Here is a 13,686-nt window from a genome sequence, read left to right as displayed (position 1 = left end):
TAACCCGGACATCAAAAAAGGCATCCTGCTGCCGCGTCCAGAAACCCTGCGCCGGAATGTCCAGGCGAGCCTCCGGGGAGCGATTATCAGTGCGGTAAGGCAGAGTTTAACCCTCGAACGGAAACAACAGTGGTTCCACCTCAACGTCTGGAAGGACCTCACCGCGATACTACAAGTACCTGTATACTGTACTGTCCGCCAAAATGTCACGAATCTCATCGTGATCGTGCCGTGCATATGGTATCCCCCCGACGGGCAGGTGAGAGCGTGGTCAATCGTCATGGCTTGCCCACAGACACAATCATCATACAGTAGAGGAGACGGTTTCAAATAGGAGATATGTCGCAAATCGGAACGGACTCAATAGTCACTTTCTCTCTTGGTATTTTGATTAGAAAACATATGTCCCAGTGAGACTACGATGTGTTTTACTCTGAGCCAAAATGTCATGGCTCTGCGATGACCAGAAGCGCCATACCAAGCAGGTGAGTTTTTGACGTGTTGCTTCGCACTGCGACTTGAGTTTTACGTCTTTCGAAAAATCAACTTCTCGTCGCAGGTAAACAGCGGCTCGCCTCTCGCCAATAAAGCACCTTTTACCAATGAAAACTAATGGAAGCACACACAAGGCTTATTGTTACTCTGTACTGGCCATCGTGGAGCGATAGCAATTACCTATTTCAGAACTCAGAGTGAATTTGACGTGCACTCTAAAACCTTTCCGAAGCCACCTCTGATTTGAATCGAAAAATTGGGCAACTTGGAGGCAATGGGCCAACACAAAGGAGTGGCTCAGTTCGATTGAGTCTGGCCTCAGAGCAAACTTCAACATGCCAGTTTCCTTCCACAAACAGTCATATTTCGAGTGAACAATCCACGCTGATGATCGGTTTGGATCTATACAAATTTGGCTGTCAAACCGTTCCGGTATCGAACCGTCTCTTCACTAGATACACCGTCCAAAGACAAGCTGTTAGGGATACTGAGGGCGCGTTCGAATTGCCTTCATCAACTTTTCAAACAAATTTTATAAAGAGATTAGTTGAAGTGTCCCATTAGAACGGTTTCTATCATTAAAAGAGCTTTTCAGTGGAATTGTCATGGCGAAGATGACGTCCGATCAGATCGACCATCTCCACGCACTACGTGACGTAGCTATTCCAAACTCTTCGAAACTAATCCACCTCTCCCATCGGGTGAGGTTGTGGAGTTTCGAGGAGTTTCAAAGAGCTTCGTTTTTGTGAAGAGGCCAATAAGGCCACCTCTTCAGAAAAACGAAGCTCTTCGAAAAGTGTCAGAGTGACAATTCGAACGCGCCCAAAGTACATTCTACATGTACTACTAATAATAGAACAGTTCGCGTACAGGGCAGCAATGTAGTGCTAACCTTTCCTCTTTTGTCTCTTGTGAAGTAATAGTTGTGTGTCAGTTTTAAGCTCTGCTACATGTACATGTATACATGTGATGGTCGATTGTCCACGTGAAGTGTGCGTGCGGGGAAGTGTGCGTGCGGCCGCGCGTGCGCGGGGAATCCGGAGTTAAGTGTGCCTAGGGACAGGAAGTTAACATCATCAGCGTAACCTGTCTCTGGTGGGATCATTTTATCATGCTCTGGCCTTGGAGGGAAACGGTCCCAACACTTCCGCAGGGCAGCCTCCAGGCAACAAACGAACAGTATCGGGCTGAGCCCATCTCCCTGCGGAGTCCCGATATTGGCTTCGAAGGGATTGGATTGCTTCCTGCCGATCTTGACTGCTACAGAGGTTCGATACAGCAGGTGTTGAATCATACACACCTCATCTGAACCCGCAATGCCCGCCATGACTTCCACCACCTTCGCTCGGTCAAGTGAGTCAAAAGCACGGGACATACATGTATCTAGTCCTAGTATGTGGCAGTCTCAGTCCTATCGAATTGCTTTATCTGCAAGCCATCGGATGCACCATACCACGTCACTAGTGCTGCGACCTGCCTGAAATCCAGATTGAGTGGGCCAGAGGAAGCTACACTTGCTTCGATATTCGGTTCAGAACAATGAGAGATATGACTTTACGGATGGGATTGAGGAGGGTGATAAATGAGAGATATGAGTTTACGGATGGGATTGAGGAGATTGAGGAGGGTGATAAATGAGAGATATGACTTTACGGATGGGATTGAGGAGATTGAGAAGGGTGATAGGGCGTAGGTTTGTTGTTGATCCCTTCGGTTTGTTTGGTTTCCGATATGACTGGAGAAAGTTGACTACAGGAGTACTTGATCAGCTCTCCCTGGATACCATCAGAACTACATCCACGACAATTGCGCAATTTGAGGGCTGCCTTTACAACTTCTGCTGATTGGACAGGATTATGCAGTTGGTGTGGCCGGGGTTGATCAATAGGCACTGAGGTGGGACTGTGAAACAGGCTCTCAAAATGCGTCTTAGAAATCCGTGTACTAGCACTGTGCTGAAAAAGTCGGATTTCAGGGATGCGCTATGTACTAGCTAGCTAGTAGTGTATACGCTATGGTCTGCCACTGGATAGTGTATGTGGTCATTGTGTCTGTGGGAAGTCCATTACTCCCCACCATGCCCTCACGTGCCCGACCTGCGGCTATCCGGTGGCTCGCCATAACGAGCTTCGGCACCTCCTATGGGTGAGTTACGCACCCTGGTTTCGTTTTGCCTGCTGCGATGGGCAGTCACGTGCTTTAGGGGCTGCAGGGCCTCTTACATTCGCCGGCGCTAGGGTCCAGCGGATTCTGCGGGCAGAAAAATTGGCAGAATTCGGCACTTTTTCTGGTAAGTTTCATGCATGTTTGGTATGTGGATAAAGAAATGGAGCAGAATTCGAGGAATTGCCCGCCATAAGGTTTGTGTGGTTCTGCCAATTTCACTGCTTTTCGAGCATAGTCCGCCGGTCCCTATGAATCGCCGCAAGGCTGGGAGCCTCTTTGAAGCATATTGCCGCTGGCTGTGCTGACACGGGCAGAGGCGTGACTTCGCCTTTGCAGGCTAGGCCAGTAGGCAATCTTATAAGGTAACGTTTTCTTGTGAAGCTTTTGTGTTCAATCTTACATTTCAATTGAGTAGTACTCAATTTATTTCCGAATTGGGGTTGTCTTTTTGCTTTGACTCTTACTTCATGGTTTCAAGTGATCGGCCCCATTGGTACTGGTATTGTGGATAAAACCAAGTTCTCAAGTACTTACATGTAGGTCTACTAGCAGTCACTGGACTCACGTCAAGCTGCAATGCTGCATGCAGCCCGCACTACCGCAGGGCAGGCACAGTGGGTTGGTCAAAGACCATGATTGAGATACAAGAGGTACGTGTTAACCACCAAGCGATGGTGAAGGAGCTCCATGATATTGGTATCGGCTCAGTTGCCCTCGATTGGTTCGTGGACTACCTCAGTGGCAGACACCAGAGAGTAGCGTTAGCCGACGGGAAAGTCTCTGATACGACGAGCTGTACGTGCGGCGTTCCACAGGGCAGTGTCTTGGGGCCTGTACTCTTCTCCCCTTACACAAGGAGCGTAGTGCAGCGTGCGTCACCAGCGCTGGTTCTGATGTTTGCTGACGATATCATGATGTACACCAGCAGTTCTGATGTAGCTACCATCAACCATGTCCTCTCCATTGCAGTGTCCGGAGTTGAACAATTTCTGACAGACAAGGGGCTAATCCTCAACGCGCAGAAAACCCAGGTTCTAGGCATCTCCGCCGGAAGGCGGAACAGACTAGAGCTTGAAGTTACATGTCGTGGCACTCCTCTGGCTCAAACCAGCACAGCCAAATACCTTGGTATTTGTCTGGACGAGCGCTTGAGCTGGGCAGGTCAAGTGGCTGCTGTAGTGAAGAAGGTATCCTACAAACTCCGAATCTTGCGCCACATCAGAGCAGACATCACCCGTGCGCAGTCCCTCCTTTACTACACAGCTCTTATCCTACCTGACCTACTCTATGCCTCGAACGCCTACTTCACCAGCTTTCAGCAAGCCTCAAACAGATCCTCATCAGACTGGATAAGCGCTGCATCCGCTGTATCACAACCCAGCCCTCACGTGCCCACCCTATGCAGCTGTATGCCCAACTCGGCATCTATCCGGCTGTCGAGCGGGCGGATTGCACTTAACTTAGTTGCGGCTTCTCGTACACTGTATTATTCACGGCAATGTCAGTTTGCTGTTCAAATCATGCCTGAAATACAGTTCGCTGCCCCGTGCCACCAGCGGTCAGGATGCCTGCAATCTGCCCCTTCCCAACATCCGCAGTACTTCGGGATCTCACAGACCCGTATTTGCTGCTGCTAAGTTGTGGAATTTTTGCCCTACCACATGCCGATTCAAGCGTCTATTGAAAGTTTACTTTCATGACCAATATTAAGATGATCTAAAGGTTAAAGGAGAGATTCCTAGACTCACTGTTTTCTTCGATCCCCTTAATCCAGGATATCTAATCTTGTTCGTAATCTTTTCTCCATTTCCATCGTCATCATAACATTGGGCATGATTGCCCGTTTGACTTGCGATGTAAAAATAATAAAAGCAATACAATACAAAAAATACAAATACCTGGTTCGAGTCCTGCCTGGGAGCGGTTTTTCCAGCCGTGCTGCAACCCACAGTCAACTGGGAACTTGTGGCCAGGCACAAGGGGTACATGGATGCAGCTACATGTAATGGGGTTTCTTGGCCCTTGTACCAGTGGTTGTGAGACTTATCCACTCACCCTCACCGTTAGGCGCTGCATCTGCCGCTAGGATTTACCGGGTGTTAGCGGCCGTCGTGAGTTCCCCTCGGGAATGGACACGATAATTTACTGTTTTATTTTTGCTTTTCCCACTTTGAGTATCAAGCGCGCGCTTATTGACGTGCCATCTTGTTGCAAGAGTCAGTATACAATAGGTGATTTATTTCTTTTTCGAGTCATTCAACATTCTACCTTCTCTGATGAGGTCTCTGATTTGTGGGGAATGAACATGGTCGGCCGCAGAGCGCAAATGTGGTGGTGGCGAAGTCGACGGATAGTTGACGTCCGCATAATCGGCGTTCTACTGTACGGGCGCATGTTCATTTTTTTCACAAAGAACACGAACCCAGCTCCAGACAAAAAAATAATAACAAGGAATAACAAGAAAGATAACAAAGTAGTGGTAGGGAGAACGAAGATACGACTAGAACCCAGAAGTTGTGGGTTGACAGAACAAACTACTATTGAGTCTGGGCTGACTACTACTAGTATCCACTAGCGCAGCTGTGTAGGTGGGGCGTTGTGGACTCCTCCGACCAAAGGTCTCGCGGTATCCTTGCACATTAGTACGCGCACCAGGGGGGGGGGGGATTAAACAAAACAGAAAGAAAAAAGAGTTAGGCCCTCAGCTAGTATGCTAGTGTGTGGTGTACATGTCGACAGCAGTCCCACATGTTTGCTCGAGGAGGTACTTGTACACTGCTACTTTGAAGCGTTGCAGCGCTGCCTTGGATGGAGGAGGGGCGCTCAGGATGGCAGAGGGTAGAGCATTCCATGTTGTAGGCCGAGCAGGAAGGATCAGTGTAGGATGTTAGGACTAGTTTCGGGGAGGGGGTTTGATAACTGGAAGGCATGGGAGTGCTTCACTTGATGTTGGTGGAGGGTTCTGGGGCGGGCGGGCTCAGGGGCAGCAGGTGGCAGCATGTCGGTCAGCTGGGCCCGACAGGAAACGTAGTGCAGCTTGAAAAGGTAGCACAGTACCGAGACATGCCGATGCACTGATATTATGATAAGCTTGGGAGCATGGTCCCAGCGCCAATACTGCGCATGCACCGTTGCTGGATGCGGTCAAGCTTGGGAGCATGGTCCCAGCGCCAATGCTGCGCATGCACCGTTGCTGGATGCGGTCAAGCTTCGCGAGGTTGGACTGGGCTGCGCCTTGCCAGACTAGAGGAGCATATTCCAGCGAGGTTGGACTGGGCTGCGCCTTGCCAGACTAGAGGAGCATATTCCATGGTTGGGTGGATGAGGCCTTTGTATACGCTGAGGCGGCTGTTGCTGTCGAGTACTGGGCACACCTTTCTGAAGAAGCCAAGGCGCTGGCTGGCTCTGACTGCAACCTGGTGGAGATGGTTTCGGAACAGCAGTTTGCGGTCAAAGATCACACTGAGAAGCTTAACTTCGGTTTCCTCTCTCATAACGGTACCATTGAAGCTGAGAGAAGAGGGTGGGAGGGGTGTTGCTCGTCTGCTCATCGACATTCCCTGGCACTATAAACTGATTCTTCCATCTCGATCCCCAAGCTTGGAGCTCATCGAGGGAGGCTTGCAGTGAGTTAAACGTGGCGGGGGACACGTCATCGGCACGGATCAGGCAGTACAGTGTTGTGTCATCTGCATACGACGCTAGCTGGCATTCTGGGGAGACACAGTCAGAGATGTCATTGACATAGATAAGGAAGAGCGTTGGTCCTAAGATACTGCCTTGTGGCACACAGGCTTGGATTGGGAAGTGCGAGGAGGTCTGACCACCGACAACAGCACTTATCTTTTTTTCCTGACGGTACGAGCGAAGACAAAACAGAATTGACCCACGAATGCCGGACATTTCAGCTTTGTGCAGTATGCCAGTGTGCGAAACTTTATCAAAAGCACCAGCTATGTCGACTGCACCAAGTCGAGTGATTCCATTGCGACCCACTGTGCCGGACCACTCATGATGGAGGGCAGTGAGGAGGTCGGCAGTTCTAAGTCCACGGCTGAAGCCAAACTGCCTGGGAGATAGGATCATGACTGTGATGCTCTAAGTGATTGACAATTTGTCTGTTGATGATAGTCTCCATAATCTTTGACAAAATACTCAGTAGGGAGACAGGTCGGTAATGCCGTCTTCCAGGAGTTGGGATGATGCGACCAGCATAGGCAGGGGGCAAACATCTAAGCCTGAGGGGGTGTGAGGTCCTTCGCACACTCTCGAAGAACCCGTGCTGGGCGTTCCTGCAGATGCGGAAAACTTGGCTTTCAGACGAGTCTCATGCTAACCATCAATTTGTTTGGTTTGTCAAAATCAGTTTTAACACTACTTATCTCCAGGCAGCTGGATTTTTCGACCTCATTAGGTGCTCACCAGCGCAGTTTAGAGGCTCAGTGCTAGTATACAGCTCAACCGAAAACAAAAACAGACCCGAGAAGACTGACTATATTTAGAAGTTGCTCAGCAACAGCTCCTGCCTAGCTTTGAAAACCGATAAAGTGTTGCGAGAATAGAACTAAAATTGAAAGTGGACGCTTCGATGAGAATAATTGTACGACAGCACATTGGACTAACTATCAGTGATGTTCATGACATTGTTCAGATTGTGATTGTGATTGTGATTGTTCAGATTGTTCAGATTGTGATTGTGATTGTTCAGATTGTGATTGTGATTGTTCAGATTGTGATTGTGATTGTGATCAGCCCGAAAGAAATATATGACTGTACTGCTTCATCAACATGACTTAGTGTGTTTGTGTGTGTGTTTGTGTGTGTGTTTGTGTGTGTGTTTGTGTGTGTGTATGTGTGTGTGTGTATGTGTGTGTGTGTGTGTGTGTGTGTGCGCGCGCGCGCGTGCACATGTATGGGTGTGCGTGTGCATGCGCACGTGTGTGTGTGTGTACACGTATGTGTGTGTGTGTGTGTGTGTGTGCGCGTGCGTGTCTGTGTTTGCTCGTGCACGTGTGTGTTTGTGTATGTGCATTCATGCACATGTGTATGTATTTATGGTTACTCGGTTTATGGTTGAAGACTGGCCGGCAGTTGAAGACGTGATGTAGCAGCAGTATGGTGAGTCCAAGCTCAGCAGCAGATCCTATGATACACGTCATGAGAGTAGACTAGTCTCCACCCCTCTGACTTCTCAGCTGTACCGCAAGGATGACTAGTCTCCATTCCTCTCACTTCTCAGCTGGACTGCAATGATGACAGTGGTAAGTAGGTGATAGTATACTGAGATAGCTATTGCAGGTGTTCATGCTGCACATGGGAGCTGTACGGTACAGATAGACAACACAACATCAAAATACACCCCCACTGAAATAATTATAAAAGTTCTGTATGATTGGTGGTGCATGCGACTAGCGATTGCTCTCGCATCTCTTACCCGCTCACCCGGAATGCAGCCTAGACCAGTGTCGCGCTCCAGGATTCTTATTCAAGGCCACCAGCCGGCAAGCTAGAAATGGAGCTAAACCATCAGGATAAACCTCCGACGCCGCCAGGAGATGCGCAAGCCCCAACAGAGCATTGCACAGATTAGTCAATGCTCCTTTGAACGCTGAACACATTCGTCGCCAACAGGCAAAATCAAGGCCTGTGGGACCAGCGGAGCCCTCACAACTCATCAGGACTTCTTTGAGCAATTCTGCAGTGATCGAATCATAGCGGACTGGGTGTATCTGCTCCTGGCACCCCTTCATCTGTGCGTCATGTGATGCTGGCTGAGGTGATGGATGTATTTCCTGAAGCAGCTGCCGAACGGATGGTTGGGCACCATCGGATGAGGTGACGATGTCCGCTAGCTTCAGAATGCCAGACTCACGATCTCCTGCTGTGGCTTTCAAGCAACCCAGTGCTTCGTGAACCCTTCCAGATGCCATACTCCTCCCAAGTTGTAGTTCTTCATTCACACTGCACCACGCTTTCAACCACTGGCTACTGGTGCATAAAACGACTTACGTCCTCTGGACACACTGGCCCACCTCCACGAGTGCTGCATACTCGTTGCTGCTCCAGAGCGAAAGCCGACGCCAAAGGTGATCGCTCTGCTGTCAATCATGGCAACTAGCTCCTTTTCTCTGCAGCGCAAGAACGGATGGAGAAGCAGTATAGCGACTCAGCATCTTCGCCTCGGCACTCGACGTACTTATTTAGATGAAATCAGAGCTGATTGACAAAGGCCTTGCCAACTGATCCACATGGAACCCTCAAATACGCCTTCTTCCAATGAACAACTTAGTTGTAAATTCCCAGAACTCATTGGAAACTCGACTGTCTATGACCCGGTCCAGGCATGTTATGAGCAGAGGCAGAGGCAACTGGAGACGACTGGCTGCCTTGAGAAACTGGAGACGACTGGCTGCCCTGAGCAACTGGAGAAGACTGGCTGCTCTGAGCAACTGAAGAAGACTGGCTGCCCTGAGCAACTGAAGAAGACTGGCTGCCCTGAGCAACTGGAGAAGACAGGCTGCCCTGAGCAACTGGAGAAGACTGGCTGCCCTGAGCACCTGGAGAAGACTGGCTGCCCTCAACAACTGAAGAAGACTGGCTTCCCTGAGCAACTGGAGAAGACTGGCTTCCCTCAGCAACTGGAGAAGACTGGCTGCCCTGAGCAACTGGAGAAGACTGGTTGCCCTGAGCAACGGGGTGCGCGCCATTACCTGTTGCCGGTTCATGCCCACCAGCGGCACCAGCGGCACCAGCGGCACCAGTGGTGCCAGTGGTGGCACCTCCAGAACTTGATGCTACATGTAGTTATCTGTAGGGGAGGTGCTGTAGCCACTAAACTCTAACAAGACTAAAGGCAGAATGAGGTGCTGTAGCCACTAAACTCTAACAAGACTAAAGGCAGAATGAGGTGCTGTAGCCACTAAACTCTAACAAGACTAAAGGCAGAATGAGGTGCTGTAGCCACTAAACTCTAACAAGACTAAAGGCAGAATGAGGTGCTGTAGCCACTAAACTCTAACAAGACTAAAGGCAGAATGAGGTGCTGTAGCCACTAAACTCTAACAAGACTAAAGGCAGAATGAGGTGCTGTAGCCACTAAACTCTAACTAGACTAAAGGCAGAATGAGGTGCTGTAGCCACTAAACTCTAACTAGACTAAAGGCAGAATGAGGTGCTGTAGCCACTAAACTCTAACTAGACTAAAGGCAGAATGAGGTGCTGTAGCCACTAAACTCTAACTAGACTAAAGGCAGAATGAGGTGCTGTAGCCACTAAACTCTAACTAGACTAAAGGCAGAATGAGGTGCTGTAGCCACTAAACTCTAACTAGACTAAAGGCAGAATGAGGTGCTGTAGCCACTAAACTCTAACTAGACTAAAGGCAGAATGAGGTGCTGTAGCCACTAAACTCTAACTAGACTAAAGGCAGAATGAGGTGCTGTAGCCACTAAACTCTAACTAGACTAAAGGCAGAATGAGGTGCTGTAGCCACTAAACTCTAACTAGACTAAAGGCAGAATGAGGTGCTGTAGCCACTAAACTCTAACTAGACTAAAGGCAGAATGTCTTGACTTGCTGACGTTGATCTGGCTGCACCAGTTCCTTGATCATCACAAGCACCACTTCTCCAGTGAGTAGCTTCAGGGAAAATAGCTGCTGGTACCTGAGGAGCTGGTCTTCTCGCCCAAGTTAGCCTTTGGTTGTGCCACTCTGGCTCCACATAGGCTCCAACTACACCATCCACCTGGCTGTTGGTAAGGCGAGTTCCTGAAGTAGCGCTGTCACCCAGACCATTGCTGTGGCCATAGGATGCCCCAGTACCACCGCCTGGAGTGCTATTTCTGCAGGTTGACGGGTTGTTGCGAATTGGGTAGCAGTCAACACACGGGGTGTTAGCAATCTTGCAAGCACATCGCTGACACTTCCCCTTAAGCTTGCACTGGCAGCAAGGCATTGCTGCTACAGGAAACACCAGTTGGAGACGCGATGCTGGCTCGACATGGAGGTGTGAAGACTGGTGACTGCGCGCAGAACTTGACTCCAGAAAATGGTGAGAATCTGTTAACACAAAATATGAACAGAAATATGAACATAAACCAAAGAAACCAAAGGAAAAAATAACAAAACCCAACACAATAATTATGGTAAAACAACAGCAGAGTAGCGTTCTCATCAAGGTCTCCTTCTTCTCCAGCCTCCAGGCAAATCAAGCAGTCACCAGCACCTCCAGAGCTCCAGAATCTCCAACTGACCACCACCAGTGCAACTTGTGACACTTTTCAATGTTCTTCAGTATGCTCGCATTCCGCTCCAAAAATAGCACTGATAATGCTTGAATTCTGCTTCAGAAAATGGAAATAGTGGTATAGAATCACTAATGTTGCAGATTGATAACAGCATACATGTATTTTGCAGCATAAGTCATGTTCTCCGAAACAGAATAAACACAAGAAGCACAGAATTATTATTACTCACCAGACAATGGTGCGGTAGTAGTTGCGAGGGCATTGCGAATTCTTACGAAAATCCCATATTTTGCAATGATATGCTAGTTTTCGCAAGAATATTCTGGCTTTCTGCAAAACCTGCCGGATTATGCTAGCGCAATGCTAGCGGTTTCCAGAAAGTGCTAACTATGCTAGATATAGTGCTAGCATTACGCAAAACGCAAAACAGCAAACCTACTACTAAGTACTAAGTACTAGTAGCCCACATGAGAGTGCTCAATGTGCATGATGATTGTATAGGTACATTGTACATGTAAATTCCTTGAATTTCGGCCGGTCGTTAAATTTGCAAGTAGTTACAACAGGATGTCATACAGTATCAATGTGCTCAATGTGCTTCATGTAGATTGCATTGCTGCTGAAGTAATAGGCGCAGAGTCCACTATTGCCATCCATTATAACCAAACATCCTCACAATAACGTTACTCCGAGCGGTCTCTGGGAAAGAATAAAATCAACAGAATGTTCGGGCAAGTGGGCAAGTGGGCAAGCACCATCTTCAGGCCTGTTCATTACCATGGTTACACAAACCATCAAACACAAGCTAGCGGTCATTAGCCTAGCGGGCATGCTGCTGGAAAGTGGACACGAAACACACACACACACACACACACACACACACACACACACACACACACACACACACACACACACACACACACACACACACACACACACACACACACACACACACACATATGCAGTGCATGTGCAGTCTTGCTCAATGAAATCCAGTCACGTCACTTGAGTTTGCGCTTTTCATCATTCCGCAACCCAGTGTTTGCAGGTCTTTATTATTTATATATACTTGTGCAGGCTAGTGGCCAGATTACTCACTGTCATGATTTGAATTCTTTGATACAATGTAAAATGTAAAATAGCGATGAATAAAACTAATTGTGCACTCAAAACCATGTATTAAACAATTATTTAATACCCATTGCTGTAGAAAGCAAGCTGTTTCAGCCATGAAGGCCTCATCAGTGCAGCTATGAGCTTTAAACCAGCCATGGTGCAAAGGAGGCACCACAGACAATAAAGCTCGTAGCTGTACTGTGGAGGCCTTTATGGCAGAAACAGCTTGCTGTCTACAGCTTTGGGTATTATGCTCCTCGACATTATTCTTGTTGAGCACTCTGTGTAGGCTGCTCTTGTGCTGCTGCATTACGCATTGCCCGCTGCTTTTTGCAAGAGCACTCTGGCGCTAGATCGACGAGCTATTTCGAAGTGCTAAAGCGACATTTCGAAGCGGTCATTTCGAAGACAGTCAGTTAGGAACGGGGACACTTCGGAGTGTGTCAAATTCGGCGCCAGACGATTCGACGAGAACCAATTCGGAGAATGGCCACGACATCGCCTGTTCATTTCGTCGTCACACCCGCTTTTGCTGGGAGAAAAATCGCACTTCTTTTCGCCTGTTCATTTCACAGACTCCCTGGTTTGAACTTTTCGCCTGTTCATTTCACGACTCCCTGGTTATAACTCTACACCTCCGTCCTTCAAAAGCAATGGCACCAGACTAATTACCACAGATTCTTGTCGAGGTCGACGATGGCTGAGGAACAACCCGCCCATGTTGGCATCACAAGCCGAGGAAGACCGAAGCTGGTTAAATCCGGCAATGGATACGTGCAGGACAAGCGAGGTCGAAACGAGATTGTCTACTGGAAATGCGAGAGCCGCGACGAGTTTGCATGTAACCGGACGATTGAGGACAGACGCCGGATTGATAGTAGCTTATGTTGGGAGCCACAATCACGCTCCAGATGCAACCAGAGCTGAGGTTGTGAAGGCGCTCACGGACGTGAAGGAGAAAGCCAAATCCTCTGTAGATACTGACACTGAGACTAGCACTCTCTCTCTCTCTCTCTCTCTCTCTCTCTCTCTCTCTCTCTCACTCACACACTGGTGTTTGGTTTGTGATTATGTTGCTGATGGCTTACATGCCTTCTTACTTTTAAGTAAGAAGGCATGTAGCATGAAGAAGCTTTTAAAAAAGCATCTTCTAGATACTGACACTGAGACTAGCACTCTCTCTCTCTCTCTCTTTCTCTCTCTCTCTCTCTTTCTCTCTCACTCTCTCTCTCTCTCTCTCTCTCTCTCTCTCTCTCTCTCTCTCTCTCTCTCTCTCTCTCTCACACACTGGTGTTTGGTTTGTGATTATGTTGCTGATGGCTTACATGCCTTCTTACTTTTAAGTAAGAAGCATGTAGCATGAAGAAGCTTTTAAAAAAGCTTCTTCTAGATACTGACACTGAGACTAGCACTCTCTCTCTCTCTCTTTTCTCTCTCTCTCTCTCTCTCTCTCTCTCTCTCTCTCTCTCTCTCTCTCTCTCTCTCTCTCTCTCTCTCCCTCACACACTGGTGTTTGGTTTGTGATTATGTTGCTGATGGCTTACATGCCTTCTTACTTAAAAGCTTCTTCTAGATACTGACACTGAGACTAGCACTCTCTCTCTCTCTCTTTCTCTCTCTCTCCTCTCTCTCTCTCTCTCCTCTCTCTCTCTCCCTCTCTCCC

The sequence above is a fragment of the Sycon ciliatum genome, chromosome 7 (assembly GCF_964019385.1).
Source record: "Sycon ciliatum chromosome 7, ocSycCili1.1, whole genome shotgun sequence".
Classification (NCBI taxonomy): domain Eukaryota; kingdom Metazoa; phylum Porifera; class Calcarea; order Leucosolenida; family Sycettidae; genus Sycon; species Sycon ciliatum.
Note: the sequence above shows the minus strand (reverse complement) of the source record.